The 18,890-nt window shown below is 39.6% G+C and overlaps 1 long non-coding RNA gene across 8 annotated transcripts in view; it reads right to left on the bottom strand.

The window, feature by feature from the left end:
* Positions 1 to 12,020: 12,020 nt before the first annotated feature.
* C25H12orf60 (chromosome 25 C12orf60 homolog) overlaps positions 12,021 to 18,890 on the bottom strand; it is a 72,569-nt gene continuing 65,699 nt past the window's right edge. For 6 of the 8 annotated variants that reach the window (XR_010377806.1, XR_004134063.2, XR_004134060.2 and 3 more), the window contains 2 exons: positions 15,440 to 15,557; positions 13,600 to 13,914 (listed from right to left, as the gene is read on the bottom strand). This is a non-coding gene — a long non-coding RNA (chromosome 25 C12orf60 homolog). Of the gene's footprint in view, positions 12,085 to 13,599; positions 13,915 to 15,439; positions 15,558 to 16,447; positions 16,588 to 18,890 lie in introns of those variants that run through there. The other 2 variants (XR_004134058.2, XR_010377804.1) reach the window with 2 other exon arrangements.

The following is an 18,890-nucleotide window of genomic DNA, read 5'->3' as shown; positions in this document are numbered from 1 at the left end:
CATAAATTGCAATGAGCTACATTTTGTTCAATATTGGGTAAATTTTTCAATTATTTTACTTGAAGTCTTCCTCCCAGTAACTATGGTCAATACTGACCACATAGGTCTTAATATTTTTAAGGGTTTTTTTTAATTAATTTTTTCATTTTTATACAATTTTTAAAGGTTATTTTCCATTTTCAGTTATTACCAGATATTGGCTATATTCTCTGTGTTGTACAATACATCCTTGAGCCTGTCTTACAACCAACAGTTTGTGTCTTACCCCCCCCACCCCTATGTTGCCCCTCCCGCCTCCCCAATGGTAACCACTAGTTTGTTCTCTATAACTTTACAGTGTATTTTGCTATTTGATGATATTCAATACCAATTTTATTATACATTGTATTTTGTATGCTTTTTTAAAATCTTTATGGTAGTTAATTTAATTATTCCTTCTCAGTTTATGCTTCTCCAAAACTGAAAGATATTTTTTGCCCATCTTCCTGTTCTTTGCAGGGCACTTATGACTAAAGAATGGAACTTCTTTAGAAAGAAGAGATCTCTAAAAGTTCTCTTTCATTCACTTAAGATCAGACTTAGTATTATAAACTTCTCTAATTTTTAGAGCTTCTCTGTCTTTGGATAATATCTTCCTAAGAGTCTATCTACATTTATTTCTCCAAGGCTACATTATTGTTGAAATATCTAGATATATCACAGTTATTCCGCATTGTGGAGTCATTCTTTGCCCCTAGCTGCGAAGGCTGCCATATTTTTTCCTTAGAGTGTGAAGGAAGTGGTGATATTATGCAATAGAACTTTGTAAGAGCTGTTGGAAGGTTTGGAAGACTATGATAGCAGGAAGGAGTGGGAACAGGGCGTGAGTCAGAGGAATGCCAGGAAAGTCTGTGTTTGCGTCTCACCTCTCTGGTGTCTGTGGCTCTGTGACCTTGGAAAAACCACTTCCTATCTGAGGACTCTAGTTCACTGAGAATCATACAATAATAATTCATAGGTTTTTTTTTTTTTTTACTGAGAAAAGGCAATGGTGATGGAGGACGGTAGTTTGAGCAAATCTATCTCCTGCTTAAACACTTTGAACAGATGGTGTATTTTAAAGGTACAATGTTGATTAGTAGATTGAGAAAAGATTGCTCCATGACCAATTAAGTTCTCATCTGCAGAGATGTCTAAAGAAAACTGAACAACTTTAATACAAACATGCTTTATGTTTTTCTGGAATAGAATAGAGCCATGAGAGAGTTGGGTTTTCTAACATGGTCAGAATTTAACCATGTCTTGTAACTAATATGCACAATAGTAATACTCTGAATAAACTCTATTAACTTGGAGAAGCATACAGGCTCAGCAGAGGGCGACTGACTCTGAACAGTTTTTTTTAAATAATAATAATAATTCACAGGGTTTTTTGAGATCCCAGGATGATCAGACATATTAAGTAAAGTTTGTCATTACTTTTATTTTTTGACTTAATGTGACCCTACCATCTCCAGGTAATGGTCACTTCTCCAATTGTCAGAACTTACGGCAAAGGAGAGGCTTCCTTCAGGGTCTTAAAAGAATTAGCATGAGAGGCATCGCACTTGAGATTGGAATAGCAGTTGCAATAACTTTTAAAATGTAAGCTTTGTTATTATCCAGGTATGGTGAGGCCAACAGCTCAGGGATGACGGCCATTGAAAAGATAGTTCATTACTCAGTTCCCAAGAGGAGGAAACACACCATGCCACAAAGGGCCACATGGGGAAGCACCAGGACTGGTCAAGAGACAAAGGAGAAGGGGAAAATGTGGGCAAGAGCCTTCACTGAGGTTTTAACCGGAAGGAACATTCAAGAAAAGGTAAGCAGGATAGGCTGGTTTGAATAACTTCAGTAGGCTCTGGGCCATAGCAGCTGCCGCTAGTTGCCTGGACCCTGGCCCTGGTGTTATTAGGGCAAACTGATTGTGTCTCAGAGTGTGAGAGCCCTGTGCGAGCTCAGTAAAGGAGGTGGTTGGGGTATGAATTATGGATTTGTTGGTATGCATAAGAAAGAAACTCTAGTAAGTGAGTTGTTCACTATCCCTGGACATCGGCTAGCTCTGGGAGGAGCCATCTCTCCAGGGTCAGCAAGGCCCCAGGTGTCAAAGCATCAGAAACACATGGTGAACACAACACTCTAATACCCACCTGTCATGCGATTGCTCTCCCAACTCCCCGAGTTTGGTCATGCTAGAAAGGAAGGCACACTGTCTTCATTGAGGCCCCTTTTAATACACATATACCTTGGCTGTGCAGGGATAGGACGGGTGCTAGGTGGTGTATTCTGAGGGAGAAGTTCATCTTTTCATATATTCATTCATTTCATTTAAATATGTACTAATCAACTACAAGGGTGAGAGGCAAAATTGCCTCCTAAGAGAGCAAAGCTGGCCTTGGGCGACAGACTATGGAACAGGGGAGTTTCAGTTATAATGACAATCAGCAGCGTGGAAGCCATCCTGCTGATTTTGGGTTGTGGACAGAGAACAGCAGAACAAGAAAAGCTGGCTAAAGGAGAAGACGGTGCTGTGGAGAGGGATGGATAGGAGGCTGGCGGCGGGCTGGGGAGGCCCTAGAGTTGGGGGAAGAGAAAGGACAAAGGGACAGTGTACCGCAAAAGGGAAGAGGCGCATCATGGACAAACTTTATTTCACAACTGAGTTTGTGACTGGCCCTATTTATTTCACCTTCCTGAAAGTATCTGGTTTCCTAAGTAAACAAATAAATAAATAAAATAAAATAAAACAGGAAGTGGGATGTATATGACGCATACTCCTAATTCCAGTACTTTCACAGAGGGAGCCCTAAGAATAGAAAAAGAAGGATGCCTAAAACTTCTCTTGAGCTTTGAAGCTTTGGAGAAAAGGTACTCAAGAAATCAAAGAAACAAATGAACTTCAAAATCATACCTCAGTAAAGAGGCATGAGAGCCCCCCTCCTTCAAATCATTTCTAAAGTAGCTCAGGGTGTCATTCTTCTCTTTCTGTCCCTGCAACCAGAGGTCATTGTTTCTGTGAGTTTCACAATGAAGTATCTGGGTGACACTGGGAGCAGAAGGTAAGGGAGAGCGATGGGCTAGGGGGTGAAGTTACAGGTATAGGTTGTGAAAAGTTGTGTGGAATCCAGACTTGAATGTGCTGTTATCCAAACAGTTGCACTAAGTCTTAATAGCAGGATTCAATTTCTACATTAGACCCACTATTCTTAATATGGTAACATGGTTTTCGCCTAGGCTTGAGGAATTAAAAATAGATGAGATTTGACGTAATTCCAGCTGTAGTGCAGTAAGAATTTAGAAATGAATAAATATGGTGTGTTACAGGTCATGTCTCCCAGGAAAAAGACTCTGAGACTGAATTTCCTAGCAGGAAGCTTGTTGGGGGTGGGGGTGGGGGTGGGGGGGCAGTTCCTCTTAGGACCTGGGAGAAAATGAAGAAAGTAAGACTGGGCAGAAGGAAAAGCTGAGATGTGACATAGTCACACAAAGTTTCATATTATTCCATGGGGATATTTGGTACTGAAATGTCCTTGCAGAATTGTCCAAAAGTGGAGGATAGGGGTCAGATCTTTACACTCTCACACTGATCATCTGATGCAGGCCACACACAGGAAAGGGTGTGATCATGGGCAAGGTGACACTCCTTAGCAGAGGGCAATCTCTGGCTTTGAGGTTGGTGAGTGGACCTTCAGCTAAGAGTTTCATCTGTCAAAACACCCAGCAGCTGGAGTGCTATGATCTGAATGACTGTGTCCCCAGTATTCATAACTTAAATTCCAACGTCCAATATGATGGTATTAGGAGGTGGGGCCTTAGGGAGGTGATTAGGTCAGGAGAGCAGAGCCCTCATGAACAGGATTAGTGCCCTTGTAAGACACCCCAGAGGGTTTCCTTCTCCTTCCACCATGTGAGGATACATATTAGAAGTTTGCAGCCCAGAAGAGAGCCCTCCCTTCATGCTGCTAGGCACCCTGATCTTAGACTTCCGGCCCCCAGAATCATAAGAAATAAATTTCTGTTCTTTATTAGCCACTCAGTCTGTGCTGTTTTGTTATAGCAGCCTGAATGGACCAAGGCATGTGGGGAGAGTGTGTCTGCTCTAAAGACATTGGGGGTAACCTGCACACCACAGCATCCACTACACATGCCTACAACAGGATCTTCTTTCAGGCTGCCATAACCATTGCACTAATGCTATGCAAAAGAATGAGGAAAGAATGAATTTATCTTACCAAATAAAATAGGTAGCACCTTCACTGAATTGAGGTTGGAGGAGAACGTATGCTCATGTTATCGTCACAAAAGGGATTAGAGCAGACTTGCCGGGGCAGTTCAAGACTGGTCATTCTCATGGTCTTTCACTCATTTATCCCTTCACTGAACCATGAGATGAAGATGCATCAGGAGTAGACCCCATCATTGTTGACTTCACGCCTTCCCATCCCCAGTCATCTGGTTTCCCACTGGAGAACAAATATGAAGTTAACTGAGAATTTGGTCTGTTGGTTCTTGACCTTGAGAGTTCCCAGGTGAAATCTGAAATTGGCCAACATCTGTTATTTGTGTTCTTTTTGATGCTGGCCATTCTGACAGGCGCGAGGTAGTATCTCATCGTGATCTTGATTTGCATTTCCCTGATAGTGGGGATGTTGAGCAGCTTTTCATGCTCCTGTTGGCCATCTGCATTTCCTCTTTTGGAAAAATGTCTGTTCAGTTCTGCCCATATTTTAAACGGGTTGTTTGTTTGTTTGTTTGTTTGTTGGCTTTTTAATTGAAGGATAGTTGATTTAAAGTGTTGCATTAGTTTCTGGTGTACAGCATGGATGGATTTCGAGGGCATTGTGCTAAGTGAAATAAGTCAGACAGGGAAAGACAAATACTATAAGGTATCACTTACATGTGGAATCTAAAAAAATACAACAAACTAGTGAATATAACAGAAAAGAAATACTCACAGATGTAGAGAAGGAACTAGTGGTTACCAGTGGGGAGAGGAAGGGCGAGGGGCAAGACTGCAGTGGAGGATTAAGAGGGACAGACTATCAGGTATAAAATAAGCTACAAGGATGTATTGTACAACATGGGGAATATAGCCAGTATTTTATAGTAACTATAAATGGAGTATAATCTTTAAAAATTGTGTATCACTATATTGTAAACCTATAACATATAATATTGTACATCAACTGTACTTCAATTTAAAACATACAATATTGTAAAATAAATACATAAATAAAGCTTAAAAAAATTAAAAATAAATAAATTACACATTGCTTTCTCAAGGCTGTGTCCTTGAAATGGCTCTGGCTCTGGGAGCAGTGGGCAGAACATACATTCCAAGGACAGGGGAAGGGGTGAGGAACTTCTAAATTCATGGTCTGAATTTCTAATGTACTCAGTAAACATTCAAATAATTTATTGATGATGATAATATATATTCAAGAAAGGGAAAGCGAAGACTTGAACAGTAATTTGTGAGTGAGCAAAAACTGACGTTAGATTTAATTCTAAATTCTGACCATAATGCTTATCTATACCAGCAAAATTTTGTGAACGATCGTATTTCCTAAAAGATATTTCCTAAATATCTTTTCCCTTTGTGTTCAGAGTCAACAATGCCTTACCTTCCTGTCTCCATTTCCTGCTCCTCACTCCCTCTGGTATGTCCACTTTCTTGCTAATAATTATCCACTATCTTGCTAATAATAAGGTCCACCCTTTATTACTTTCCTACAAATTCATGGCCTCTGTCTCCACTTCTTCCTCCATCTTTACCTATTCCCAAGATGTGGCTCCAGGTGGCCACATGGGAAAGAGGTTGAGGCAGATTGACTGATGGTATGAGGAGCACAAAAGGGGCATAGTCAGGGAAGGAAGTATCTGGAAGGAAGTGGACATGAACTGAACAGGATATTAAAAGTTCTGGTCCTGTCCTGCAGTCACCACCTTTACCACCATGATCATAAGAATCTTACTGGTCCCAAAGGGCGCTCCACTGCACTTAGGCAAACATGCCACGGAATGAAAATGGGAAATATTATTTGCACGCTAACTGCTCTCTTGGATTGACTCATTCTGCTCACTCCACCTGCTCTCTTCCCTTCGTACCACTAATAACATGCCAGGGCTGGAGAAGGGAAGACGCTAAGTCAGTCAATAAGTGGAAATGGGAGGTGTTTGTGGGCAGGCAGGTGGTTTGTGGGAAGATATTTACATGATTGTGAAATGCAGAATGGTAGTGGCCAATGATGGGATGTTGATTTATAAGGCAAGGGCTAAAAGGTCAGAGAACTGTTGCATTTTTGGGGCCAGCTAGTGTTTGAGAAAGAATGGTAGTCAGTGAGGTGAAGGCTGGATATAATTATGGATGCCAGACCAGGGGTTAAAATGGCAACTTACTAAGGGCTACAGTTTTAGAATTGTCATCAGCTTATGACCCTCTATTTCTCCTTCCACTGTCTCATTTTCCAATTCGCTAAATAGCAGTATATTCAAGTTCATCAGGGTTTCCTCAGAGAGAAAGTCACCATTTTCTGATCTGTGTGATTCTAATTACATCTTAGCATCTTAGCATAAGCCATTTCTGAAAAACTCAAGTCATAAAACACAATTTTCACCTAGTTTTCAAAATGTCTGGTTTTAAACACAATGTTCTCAAGTTCCAAGAAGAGATGGAAATTTTAAAAATAAACTTGAAAGGACTTTATTGTTAGATAAGGAATGAATGAGGAGACCCATGATAGCCATGATAATCAGGCAGGATCTTAAAAGGGATGCATTCGGAACAGACTGTTTAATAGTTACAGCTCTTAGTCACCAAAAACAGAACAGGATCCAAACCACAGCAAAAGCTGTTTCGTTTGGGAAGCCAATGTTAATTTCTCATGCACCTCTGCAAACTCTTGACCATATTTCTGTGAGGGACACACCCTTAAATAAACAGATATTTTAAAATCTATCAAGATAAAAGGTTTCATTTTTTTTTTTATGAAGAGATCAGGCCTTAAGATCTGAAAAAAGTGGTCACTGTTGCATGAAAGGGAAGAAACTCCAAGGGAATAGATAGTCTCATTAAGGAAAGTCATTTCTCCAAGCAGCTGTCCCTTCCATCAGTTATCCCTCTGCTCAGCACTTAGAAGACTGTCACAGATTATGTTTATTTAAGACATCTAGGCTTTTGTAAACTGTCATAGTAAAATGAAGAGGTGGACATGGTGTATGGTTCACCACAAAGAGACCTGTGAAAGGATCTGTCTTTTTAGTATAGACATGGAGAGTTAGACTTTAAAATAACAGGGTCCAGAAAAGAAGTGACGCTTAGGATTCCGAACGCACTTCAAAATGCGCCCAACATGTTGAACAAATTAACCAGAAGCATGATTTGTAAAAATGAACATAGGAGCAAATTAGACAACTTCTCTAATGCACACTAATGGGGAGGGAATGGCGGGAGAGGGGCCTGCTGTTAGCAAAACTGAAATGAGAGAGGGGGTCTTTGGGTTCGAATCTGGACTTGCCCGTTAAATTTAGCTTGTCATCTTGGGAACATCCCTGGGCCTCATTTTCCCTCCATGTAAAATAGAGTTAATTGTATCTCTCTAGCTCGTCACAAGTACAGTGTCTGGATAAAATGGATGAGGGTTGGAAAGCCCTCTGAGATATAAAAATATGCATTGACTTTGGCCTGGACTCAGAAACTCCTGTGAACCAGCCCTCCACAAACACACACGCCCTTGTCTAGATGGCTGCACCATAAAAGGCAGCTTCAAATGGCTACGAAGGAGACAGGAGAAAACTGGATAATCCTCAGTCAGAATCTATCAATGACTAAAGAGTTGACTCTGAGAATTTATGCTCAACTGTGTACAAATTGACTTGTTCCCACGTTTATTTTTCCAGCCCAGAAGAACCCAAACTGAAACTCCCCCTTTGTGGGTATTATCAGGTAATTTAGTGATTGATAACGTTGTTCTAATCCAGTGCTGAGAAGGGACATCTAACTTCTCTGGTCCGCGTTTCCACCACATGAAATAAGGTGATAGGAAAAACGACTGTAAGGGTCTCTTTAACTAACATTTTGAGTTTTGAAAATTGAAGGAAAAAGGAGGGCGGAACTGACGACTGACTAGTTCATGTCCTGGGCCCCAGGCCAAACACTTCGCCTCCCCATTGTCTCCTCATCATGAAAATAGCTTTGGTTCAGTTCAGGCCAGAGCAGCCTTAATCTACCACTGGTTTGTAAATCAATCATTAGACTCAACTCAAAAGCAGCTGATTCTATTTCGGTCTGACTTTCGATGCCAAAACTCAACCCCCAGTTTGTTTGGTTTTAATAAATGTATTCTGTTGTTGTGAACGTTGTGCAAAATGGAAAAAACAAGTCTAGACTGGTCTTAGTTCAGGAAGTGAGGGCAGGGTCTCTTTATTAAAAATAAACATCCTCTTTTTGCTTCCTCTTCACTCTTTTCTAACAAATCTGCTCCCCAAAACCCTTGGAACCCAGGGCTCCAACACATGGCACATCTTGGTGAATAATAAAGCCAAGAAGTTCCTAAAGGCAGCTGAGAGTAATACAAGGTGGACATGACCAAAAACCAGCTGCCTGAACCCTGGTAGGATCCTTCATCTCCCTTTGTAAAAGCTGGCATGTTAATCCCAGTGAATGAGACACAATTTTGTCTGAATCCTGCAGTCCATGCTTTCTGGCCCTCACTGCCCTTCCAGCTTTAACTAAGGATGGTGGCCCTTATCACTTCTTGTCCAAACACAGTATTCGGACCTAAAACTAAATCCAGGATTGAGGTTTTTTTTTGGCCCTCTCTCTCCCACCTTCAAGGGCTTTCTTTTCCTTTTGGATCTGCCTTTTCTCTCTCTCTCTCTCTTTAGGAGATTTTGTGAAGTGCTATTAAAATAGAAGGGTTTATGATTAGTGAGGTACACAAGTGACCCACAAAAATAATTAGCTCTATTTCTTCAACACGCACTTGGAAGGGGCTGGTAGAAGGGAGTCTAACACGGCATTAAGCACACAGACTCTGGGGTCGGACAGCCTGATTCTACGACTTGTTAACTGCCTAATAAAAGTGTAAACTTTCACAAGTTTACTGGTTTCTCTGTGCCTTGGTTTTCTCAATGTAAAATGGGAAAGGTAACAGAAATAACCTCCTAGGTTGGCTCCGAAGATTAAATGAAATCGCACAAGTTAAGGACTTGGCACAGAGCGAGCCTCGATTACCATACCTGAGAAATATCCCAAAGTGGGCAGACGTCACACACTTCACAAGCTCTCTTTGTTTTTCCTTTCTTTCCCTGGTTTGAGCTAAGGCACTAGCTGTTCATTTTACCTAGAATGCCGCCCCCCTTCCGTAGTTAGCAGCTCCTCATCAGTCATCAAGGGTCCCACCCAAATGGGTCTCTCTGGAGCTTTCCTCGGGTCTCTGGGCTCCCCTGGCATGTGGTACAGGCTTCGAGGAATACGGCATTGATCACATCTTACTGCTGCTGTCGATTTATAATATATTTATGTATCTTTAAAAAGCATATAGCAGACACTGAGAACTCATTACATAGTTTAGATATCTCTGGGATACATCCCCAAGCCTGTTTTCAGTAGGTTCTTTCTACCACCATGTCTACGCTGACCTGAAAATGTGTGAGCATGTGACAGTGACCATCAGAAGCCACGCAGCTGCCTGAGGCACAGAGGTTTTTGAGCACAGAAGTGGAGCAGAGCAAATAGGGCTTTAAGCCTCAGGATCAGATCTGAACAAATCAAGAGACTCCCCAGAGTTTATCTTTTTGGTGTAGGAAATCAGCTTGGTTGCCTCTGAGAATAAACTTGCTGGAATCTATTGGTTTTCTCCTCTAAGGAAATATATATACATTTCCCCGACAGGAAGGCCATAAAAATTAGCATCCCTTGCTATCAAGTTAACCTTTTGGAATTTAGCTGGTTACTTACAGAGCCTTTGGAAAATTGTAAGTATGGATTAGACCAGGAATTTACTGATGGAAAATTACATCTGGGAGGGGGAGGAAGTGTTGAAGTATAAGAAAACTCATTTTTTCAAATTAATAAGTGTTTATGAGCAAGTAAAAGGACAAAGAATAGTGAGGGCATAAAAGAAGAAAGGAGAAACCAACAGAGAGGGAAGAAACGGAAGCTTTTCTCATTTGAAATTAGGAGGCACTAAATGTGGGTCTCTCTCTCTCTCTCTCTCTCTCTCTCTCTCTCTCTCTCTCTCTCTCTCTCTCTCCTTCTCTCTCATTGGCTCCTGTGTAGGCTGCTCTGGAGATGTTCACAGAAGCTCCAAGACGTGGGAACATAAACTAGGTAACCAACAACTCAGACTAATCAAATCAACAAACATTCCAAGGCAGCCTCGAGGAGTGGCATGAGCTCAAATCTGAGTTCTCTTCTCAACCCCAGCATTTACTGGTTCAGTCTTTGAGCAAGGTAACCTTTCTAAACCTTTCTAAATTCCAAAATGGGGGTAACATGCATACTTGGAAGGGTTTCTATGAAAATTAGAAATAATATAAGTGAACTATCTGGAATATAATTGGTACTTCATAAATAATGGATATTATTATTATATTATTTAAAAGTATACAAAGCAATGTAAGTAAAACATGACTCCTAACCTCAGGTGGGTTTATAAGCAGTAAGTATAGGAGACATTCAATTTAGTGTACAAAAACATCTTCAGTGATTATTTCCTGAAAATAGAAATTTTTCAAAAGCAAAAAAAAAAAAAGAGAGAGAAAAAGTCTCTGAAAGTTCTGAGGAAAAGGGCAAAATGCCTTAAGACATAAAAGATGGCAAGTTTACCTCCTAAAACAAACATATTACAATGACTTGGCATTTTTATTAGGAAATAGGTTTTTTGCACACTACTTCTCAGGCCAACTAAATACTATATCAGTGGTCACACAGAACATAGGACCGGAGCTGGTCCACAGAAAACTGAAAGGATTTAGGTGGGCATAGGAAGAGGGGTGCATTCCAAAAGGAAAGAGGGGTGTGATGCAGAAGGACCCAGTGTCTGAGATGATCCTGAGCTTTTAAATGCCCCCATCCTCCTGGCCCCAATCAAAGAAACCCCTGACACCCTTGCTTTACTCACAAGTACATTCTGGACATTCGTCCTTAGTTTGTGTCCTTGCGCTGGGCTGGGAGACCTATTACTGATCTCTTGGTTTCTTGTCACATTTCCCGTCTACAGCCCCAAACTCTTCCCTCGGACCCAATATTGTTCCTCTGGTTTTATCCCTTAACTTCCTATCCTTGATAATAATTTTAAACAGTGTCTTTTTCTGGTCCTTCTACATGATATTCAGCCTGATCCCATGAGGCTACCAGAGCTAGGGTGCATGCCAAGTCCTCGGTCCCTTGAGAGGGAATGGAAAAAGACATGGAAAATACAAGATCTTTGTAAATTAATTTGACTGAGGCAGAGTATTTGGGAAGATGAGTGGTTAAAAACATTGGCAAAATCTTTTGCAAAATTACACAGTTCTTTCCACATTGCCTGTTTTATAAAACACGTTGTGTTTGCCAAACTATATTAGCTGAGAAGGCCCACGGCCCACGAAAGGCTGAGTGACAGAAAGAATCCTTGGGTCTGAGGTTATGCTAGGTCACTAAACTAAGAGCCAAAGTCAGCCTCTCCAGAGTGGGAAGGGCTTTCTCTTGTCTTCTTAAAAGGGAATGTAAAAGTATTTATGGTCATAGTCGTATTTCTTACACAAACTCAACTATAAGCCCTCATTACAAAAGTGATTCAGCAATACTTTTAGTGTGACTTGGTCAAACAGCAAATATGTATTGATCGCCTACTCTGAGCAAATGATCCCAATGAATTTATGTGGTTTAAATTCCCTATATATAACTCAGCTTTGTTGAGATTGTGCAATATATTGTTTGGTTTTATTATTATAATTATTTGGTTTATTATTATTAGTCATGAAGGAGTTGAAAAATAGTAAGCAAAAGGAAATGACAGTCACTTACTCCTAAGGACTCGTCCCCTTCATTCATCCCTGTGTACAAAGCCATTTGTTCTATGGAGGAAGACAGGGAGGAACCCATTTAGAAAAAAGTGTATTTTCATTTATTTTGAAAAACACATGTAAGCATTTTATTTGCACAGGCTGATGACTCCCAGATTTATACTTCCAGTTCAGATCAGACACTGAGCCCCAACCATTTACTCTGTATTTCTAGCTAGATGTCACAAAAACATCTCAACTCATTACACCCATTGTCACTTCTCCCATAAACTATGAATTGCTCAGAATTAGCACCAGTTTTGCAAACCAGAAACAAAGGAGCCATCTTTGACACCACACCTGTACCTCTACATTCATTGGTTCAACATTACCTTCTAAATAACTTTCATCTCTTTCTTCCTCTTCAACATCATGTTAGTTTAAGCCACTATCACTCTGGCACAGGGGCTATTGCAAGGGTCCCCCCAGGTATCTCCCTGCATTAACTCTCACCCCTTTCCATTCTCTTCTCTTCACTGCAGCCAGACTCATTTTTTTTTAACACAATCTGATTAATGTCACTTTTCTCCTTCTTAAAGTTTTTCAATGGTTTTCAATTACCTTTAAGATAAAAAGAAGTTAGACCTTTGGCATTTCCACACACAGTCCTGCCTAATTCCTCAGGGTTTGTCTTGTGTCTATTCTTTCCAGTTTTATTGAGGTATGACTGACAAATAAAAATTGTATATACTTAGGTCATACGACATGATTTTTCAAGTGTATAGTGTGTGAAATGGTTACCATAGTCAAGTCAATTAACACATTGATCACCTCATATAGCTATCTTGTGTGTGTGTGCACGTGCGTGTGTGTATGTGTGGTGAGAACACTTAAGATCTTGTGCCTTTAAAAACACAAAGCCTCATTCCACCTTTCAACTTACATAGTTATTATTCCTTGAACCTGTAAGATTCCTTCTCTTCCTGTTCTTACTACCCCGTTTATATATTTAACTCCTATTTATACCTCAAATTGCAGATCAGATGTTCTTCTTCAACACATTTTTTTCCTAGCCCCCTAAACTAAGTCTTGGTCCTCTGTCATGTACTTTCTTAATTCACAGTACTTCTCCTTCATAATATTTATCAAAAGTTTATAATCATGCATTTTCATGATTATCTCATATAAAACCATGTTCTAGAAGAGTAGAGATCTCCCCATCTTTCTTATTACAAAAGCACAACACACTGATGAACACATTTTGGGGGCAGATGTGGGGGGGGGGTAATCCAAAAGAACATCCAAATATGAAGTGACCTGCAAACCATGTAGAAGAGGTGGAGACCATCAAAGCAATTCCTATGATCTTTCCATTTACTTTCAGCATTTGCCACTACCCCATATAAAACTATTTACTTATTTGTTTTAGGTTATTATTTGTCTCCTCTGCTGGAATTAATCTCCACAGGAGCAGGGTTCTTGCCTGCTTTGCTCCTTACTGTATTCTCAGTGCCCAGATCAGTACCTACACATAGCAGTGACCTGATAAATAGATGGCTTGAAAAATAAATGAAAGTGAATGTCACATTAGAATGAAAAAATAATAATTTTAATGAGTCTACAGAAGTGACTCTTAGGTCAAAAGTGAATTTGGGCTCTAGGGAAGAAGGAAATGTTGTCTGTGATTAGAAATCACTCTTAGTGTGTGAGGATGGTCGGTGTCTAAGAACAGTACGTATGGAAAGTGAGAATGAGAACCTAGAAAGACAGCTATGGAAGGAGCACAGGAAGCATCGGTGAGATGTGTGGTTCCATTCTGACGGTTGTTGAATGCATCTTGGTAAGCCATCATCATCCTCTTCTTCATCATCACCATCATTATTAGAAGGGTAAAACTAACAACTAGTGGACAGAGAAAGAAAGGAGCTGTTTAATTAATCTTTTTTTGTGCCCACCCCAATTAACCACTTCAGTGAAGGGTGAGGTTCTAATATCTTTTCCAGCCTTTTTACACATCCTAAGCAGCCTAAACTTTAAAACTCCGCTAAGGCAGACCTATGAACTGGGAGGATGTGGTGAGGTCCTTCTTCTAGGTTTCATTGAGCTGTGGGGCTTTTCAGAGGCTACAGACATGAGCAGCACAGCTGGACCAGGGTTATTCATGATGATACGCATTCCTTTCTTTGGGAAAGTTTAAAACAAATAAAACTTCCTAATTCTGGAATCTGAAGAAGTGTAGCCCATACGTTCTGGCACAGACTGAACCTGACTAACTACTGAGAAGGCCCTACTGCCTTGATTGCAGAAGAGTCTACATTTTTGCTACTGTGATATTTGAGTGACTAACTGACCCACTGTACATTCTGGGTTTCTTGATGTTTGTGTCGGGTCCATCTTTGAATTGAAAGCAGCCAGCATCTAAAACAGTGTGTTAATGTGCAATATAACAGCACGCAATCAATATGCAATGAATCTGGTTGAACAGACAAGTCAATAAATGGCCAGGAAAAAATTCATCCAGCAACACAGAGAGATGGCACAGATGCTTGTTGTATCTGGGCGTCAAAAAAAAAAAAAAATTCAACCATTCAGATTATCTTCCATCACTGTTGTTGGAGTCTTTGAGTTTTCTTCATAGAGATTCTGTGGTTAAATTAATTCAAAAATACTTGGTATTGTGAAATGTACACTATTTTCATTACATTTTCCAATTAGCTATTACTAATAGAGAGAAATGGTACTGTTGTTGTCAACTGATCTTGTATCGGCAAGTTTACTAACGTCTCACTGATTCTAGTAGTTTGTTGATTGGATGACTATTTTTTATGTTATTCAGATAATATTGTCTTATTAAGAGGCGCTTGAAATAATTTTTTCATTCTTTTGTTTTAAGCTTCTCTATATCGTTTGTCTTAAATGTGTCTCTTAGAAAACATACATTATTAGACTTCTTTTTAAAAATCTATTCTAAGAGTCTGTATGTTAATTGGTGAGTCTGGCCCATTTACATACCTAGAATTACCACCTGATTAAAATTACTTTTTACAGTATAATGCTTTTTACATAACTGATTAAAGAGTTTCTCACAGCATTTATAATTATTTCTTATCTCTCTATAGACTATAATTTTATTGAGGACAGATATAAATTCTAATTAATACAGTATCTGGGACAAAGCAGATAGTTTAAAAGTGTTTGTTGAAAGATTAGCAAATGAATGAATGATTATTATTGTGCTTAGAAATTGCCTTGTCACTAGTATGTTAACTTGTTTTTATAAGTTCTATTTAGCAAATAATTATTAAGTGCTTACTATTTGCCAGGCACTGTGCCATGTGTTACATTAGAACATCTAATCTTTACTCTTTAGATATTTATAGTCTAATATAAATGACATATAATCCAATACAAATGATTATACACTCACATATAATATGCACACAGAGAATCGTCTGAAGTCAGGTGACGCCCAAGGCATCCAAGCCCATGGTATCCCTGTGGACAAGTCGGTCGCAGCTCTGAGCCTCCTTTTCCCCATACGAACTCTATAAAAATAAACCATATTCTCATTATCAAGGTAATATTTTAGGCTACATTTTGTTTTCATACCACACATGTAAATTTTTATTAGACTTTTTCAGTTGTTTGCATATCTGTTATTCCTGGTCCTCTTTGAAGAGTACTAAGAATTATCTTTTTTTATGCTTTTTTTTTTTTCAATTTTGGTGCATGCCTCTAGTGGGAATTTTTTTCCTTCAAGTATCATTTAAGTCCTAGATAGTTTAAATAATAGGCTATATGCCAGGGCCTGTATAAATTTACTTAGATAATCACTGAAATGTTTCATTACCTTTTCCTTTGTTGATCTTTTTTTTTTTTTTCCAGAACACTCAAAATGCCTGAGGGTTCTTTAACTGCCTTTGTTTGGATAATTAATTCTAATCTTACACCATATGGAAATCATCCCTACAAGCCAGCCTTGTCAAATCTGTTCATGGCAGCCCATGTTGTTGCTTTCTTGTTGTGCAACAGAAAAGCACTCTGGCAAGAGGAATGGTGAGTCAGTTTTTTCGCCTATCTTTGAGCACACGCAGGAGGCGTCCCAGCCAGATGAACGACGCCTGGCCTTTGCAGGGGTCAGTCTAGATACAAAACACAATATGAACACAAAATGTGGGGCTCAGAAATCCAGGGTAAAGCTGCCAGACTAGCTATGGTTAAAATTGACTTCCAGTTGTTCCAGAAGCAATTTTACTTTTGCATCATTGTCCATTTGATTTATTTCTGGCACCAAAACATTAAGCATTTAAGCACTGCTTTTCTCAGAGTCCACGGTATAGAGGACAGCCAATATCTGTATTTGAGTTCTCCTTCCCAAGAATTTTGGGCTTCAAAATGCCTATTGCCCACAAATCCTCCAGCTCTGGCTGCTGACCTGGTGAGAAAGTTCACACGTCATTGTCATCTGAAGATGGGAAGAAAGTACTGCAATGCATTCCAAGAAATATAACACAACTTCTGGGAAAAGGGAAAATGGCACAAAAGTTTCTTCCTTTCAGCTATTCAGCAAATGTTCTGTGAACGTAAAAAAAAAATTGCATGTAGAGAAAGAGAAGTTTTCAGATGGCCCTACTCTCTCTTTTTCATTAATCAACTTTTTCTTTCTTATAGATAAGACACATATTTTTCCTTTTCGAACAAAAATTGTGCTCTGCTCTAAGTTATTTGGCATAGATGAAAGGCTTGTTTTGGTGAAAAAGTGAAGAAAAGAAGGACATGAAACACTAATGAATATTAATCATTCATTTTTAACTTAAAAAAGTAATTAATTTAATTATTTAGCTAATTCTTCCTTTCGGCAATCTTTCATATATTCTTGTTTTCTGTCCATTGAACGTCTTCTATCCATAATCTGTAAACATTTGCTGCTGTACGTGGAGTCAGATTCCTTATACGACCTTCAACTTTTATATACAGTTTCGCTCTGTGTAAAAATTCCAGATGTAAAGAAAAACACATAAGGGGAAAATTTACATCCTCCACACAGTCAGGGGACATGTCTTGTTTTACTCTTCTAGAGGAATTCTTGCTATTGCAGTGATTTTCCTTGAAGAGAGCACATACTTTTTCATGTATTTACACTATAATTTAATTTTACAATATTATTATCTGGAAATTTTTCAAGAACCTTGCTATTTCACAAAGAAGATAATCAGCTAATTTAATAGCTGGATTGCTATATAAGCCAAAGGTAGAAAAAAATAGGAGTGAAATAGCATTTTTCCCTTCTTTGAGCATACTTATAATTATTTAGTTTTTCAAAGTATAGCAATTTCCTGTCCTCACAAGGAATTAAATTTACACTTCAACTAAAAGGCAGGGATATATTGAGTGCGTGTTAGAAGACTTCTTGGGGGGGACTGTGAAGGGTAACTTCACTGAGCTCTCATGGTTTTCAAGCACCGCACAAAGTTCGCGGGTAAGACAATGTGTATGGAAATAGGGCTACAAAGATGAATAGAATACAAGCCCTGACTTCCCTTCGAGGAGCTTAAAATTCAGTGTAGGACACAGTCATGTAAACAGACAATTTCAGTATTTTGCAATGAAATCGGGTATGATTTATGAACGGGTGTCCTAGGGTTACTAGGAGGACATACCAGAGGCATTTAACTTAGTATGTGAATTCAGCAAGAGACTTCTTTCTTCTTTCAGCAAGATGACTGTGCCCTAGATAATAAGTTGAAGTCTGGTGGATAAATGTGTCTAGGGTGAAGGAAGAGGAGGAGATTGGTGACTGTACCATCAGTAGTTGGGGAGAGGGCATGTGGCAAATACAGAGAACAGAAATGCCTGTAATTCAAAACGGAAGAAGGTATGTGCTAGTAAAGAAATAAAACGGAATGCCTAGGGAGTGTTTAAAGGACAGAGAAATAACCCAGTTGGGAAGCTTATGTAATACATCATGAAGGAGTGGGTATTTCAGATAAGCCTTACAAGATGCCCAAGGTTGCTATAGACGGAGATAGGAATGCAGAAAAAGAGACTGCACAACAAAGTGAGCAAGTTGTGATGGCAAGCGCTGAGGGATGTCTTAGAACAAGTTGCTCAGTTAGAGGATTGGTTACATGCAGGGAAAATGTGAAGGAACACAATGGGGAAGACAGCTGGGAATATAAGGAAGGGAACTGACACTTAATGAGCAACTACTATATCGCCGACACTGGGTATTTTACAAGGATTAACTCTTTACAACAATGTATGTAACAACTGTCATCCCTCACATGCTACAGTGAGGAGATGACTCATTCGGGGTCACATAGCTCAGTTAGCAGGAGTAATAAAAAGAGCTGCTTTCATTGAACATTCACTATGTGCCAGCACTGTGCTTGCTAGATGCTCCTGTGCATTATCTCATTTAATCTTCATTGCAACTCTATAAGCTGCTTTCCATTGGCACCCCCATTTTTTCAATAAAGAAATGAGAATTAGAGAAATGGCAGGGATCACGAAGTGGCAGAGCACAATTCATATTCAATCCTGCCGACTCCAAAGCCCATGCTCTTTTCCACTATCTCCTAGGTCACCAGAGAACTGGGGCTGGAAGGGGGATATTGGCTCAACTCAAGCGCTGGGCAGCTGTTGTAGGTTTTAAAGATGAACAAGACCCAGCGGCTAACCTCAAAACCCTCGCAGTCTGGTGGAAGAGCAAGACAAACAAGTGTTCACGCCGGACTCTCATCCTTTCTAATCCCACGCCCCAGCTCATATCCATTTCACCTGCCCTTCTAATGCTCTCCCAAACAAAACAAAACAAAAAACTACATTACATCTTGTTCCCTTCAGTTTCTCTTCCCTTCCTTTTGATCCCAGTCTTA

This window comes from Camelus dromedarius, chromosome 25, assembly GCF_036321535.1.
Source record: "Camelus dromedarius isolate mCamDro1 chromosome 25, mCamDro1.pat, whole genome shotgun sequence".
In the NCBI taxonomy this organism is placed as follows: domain Eukaryota; kingdom Metazoa; phylum Chordata; class Mammalia; order Artiodactyla; family Camelidae; genus Camelus; species Camelus dromedarius.
This window is presented reverse-complemented; position numbering and strand designations above follow the sequence as displayed.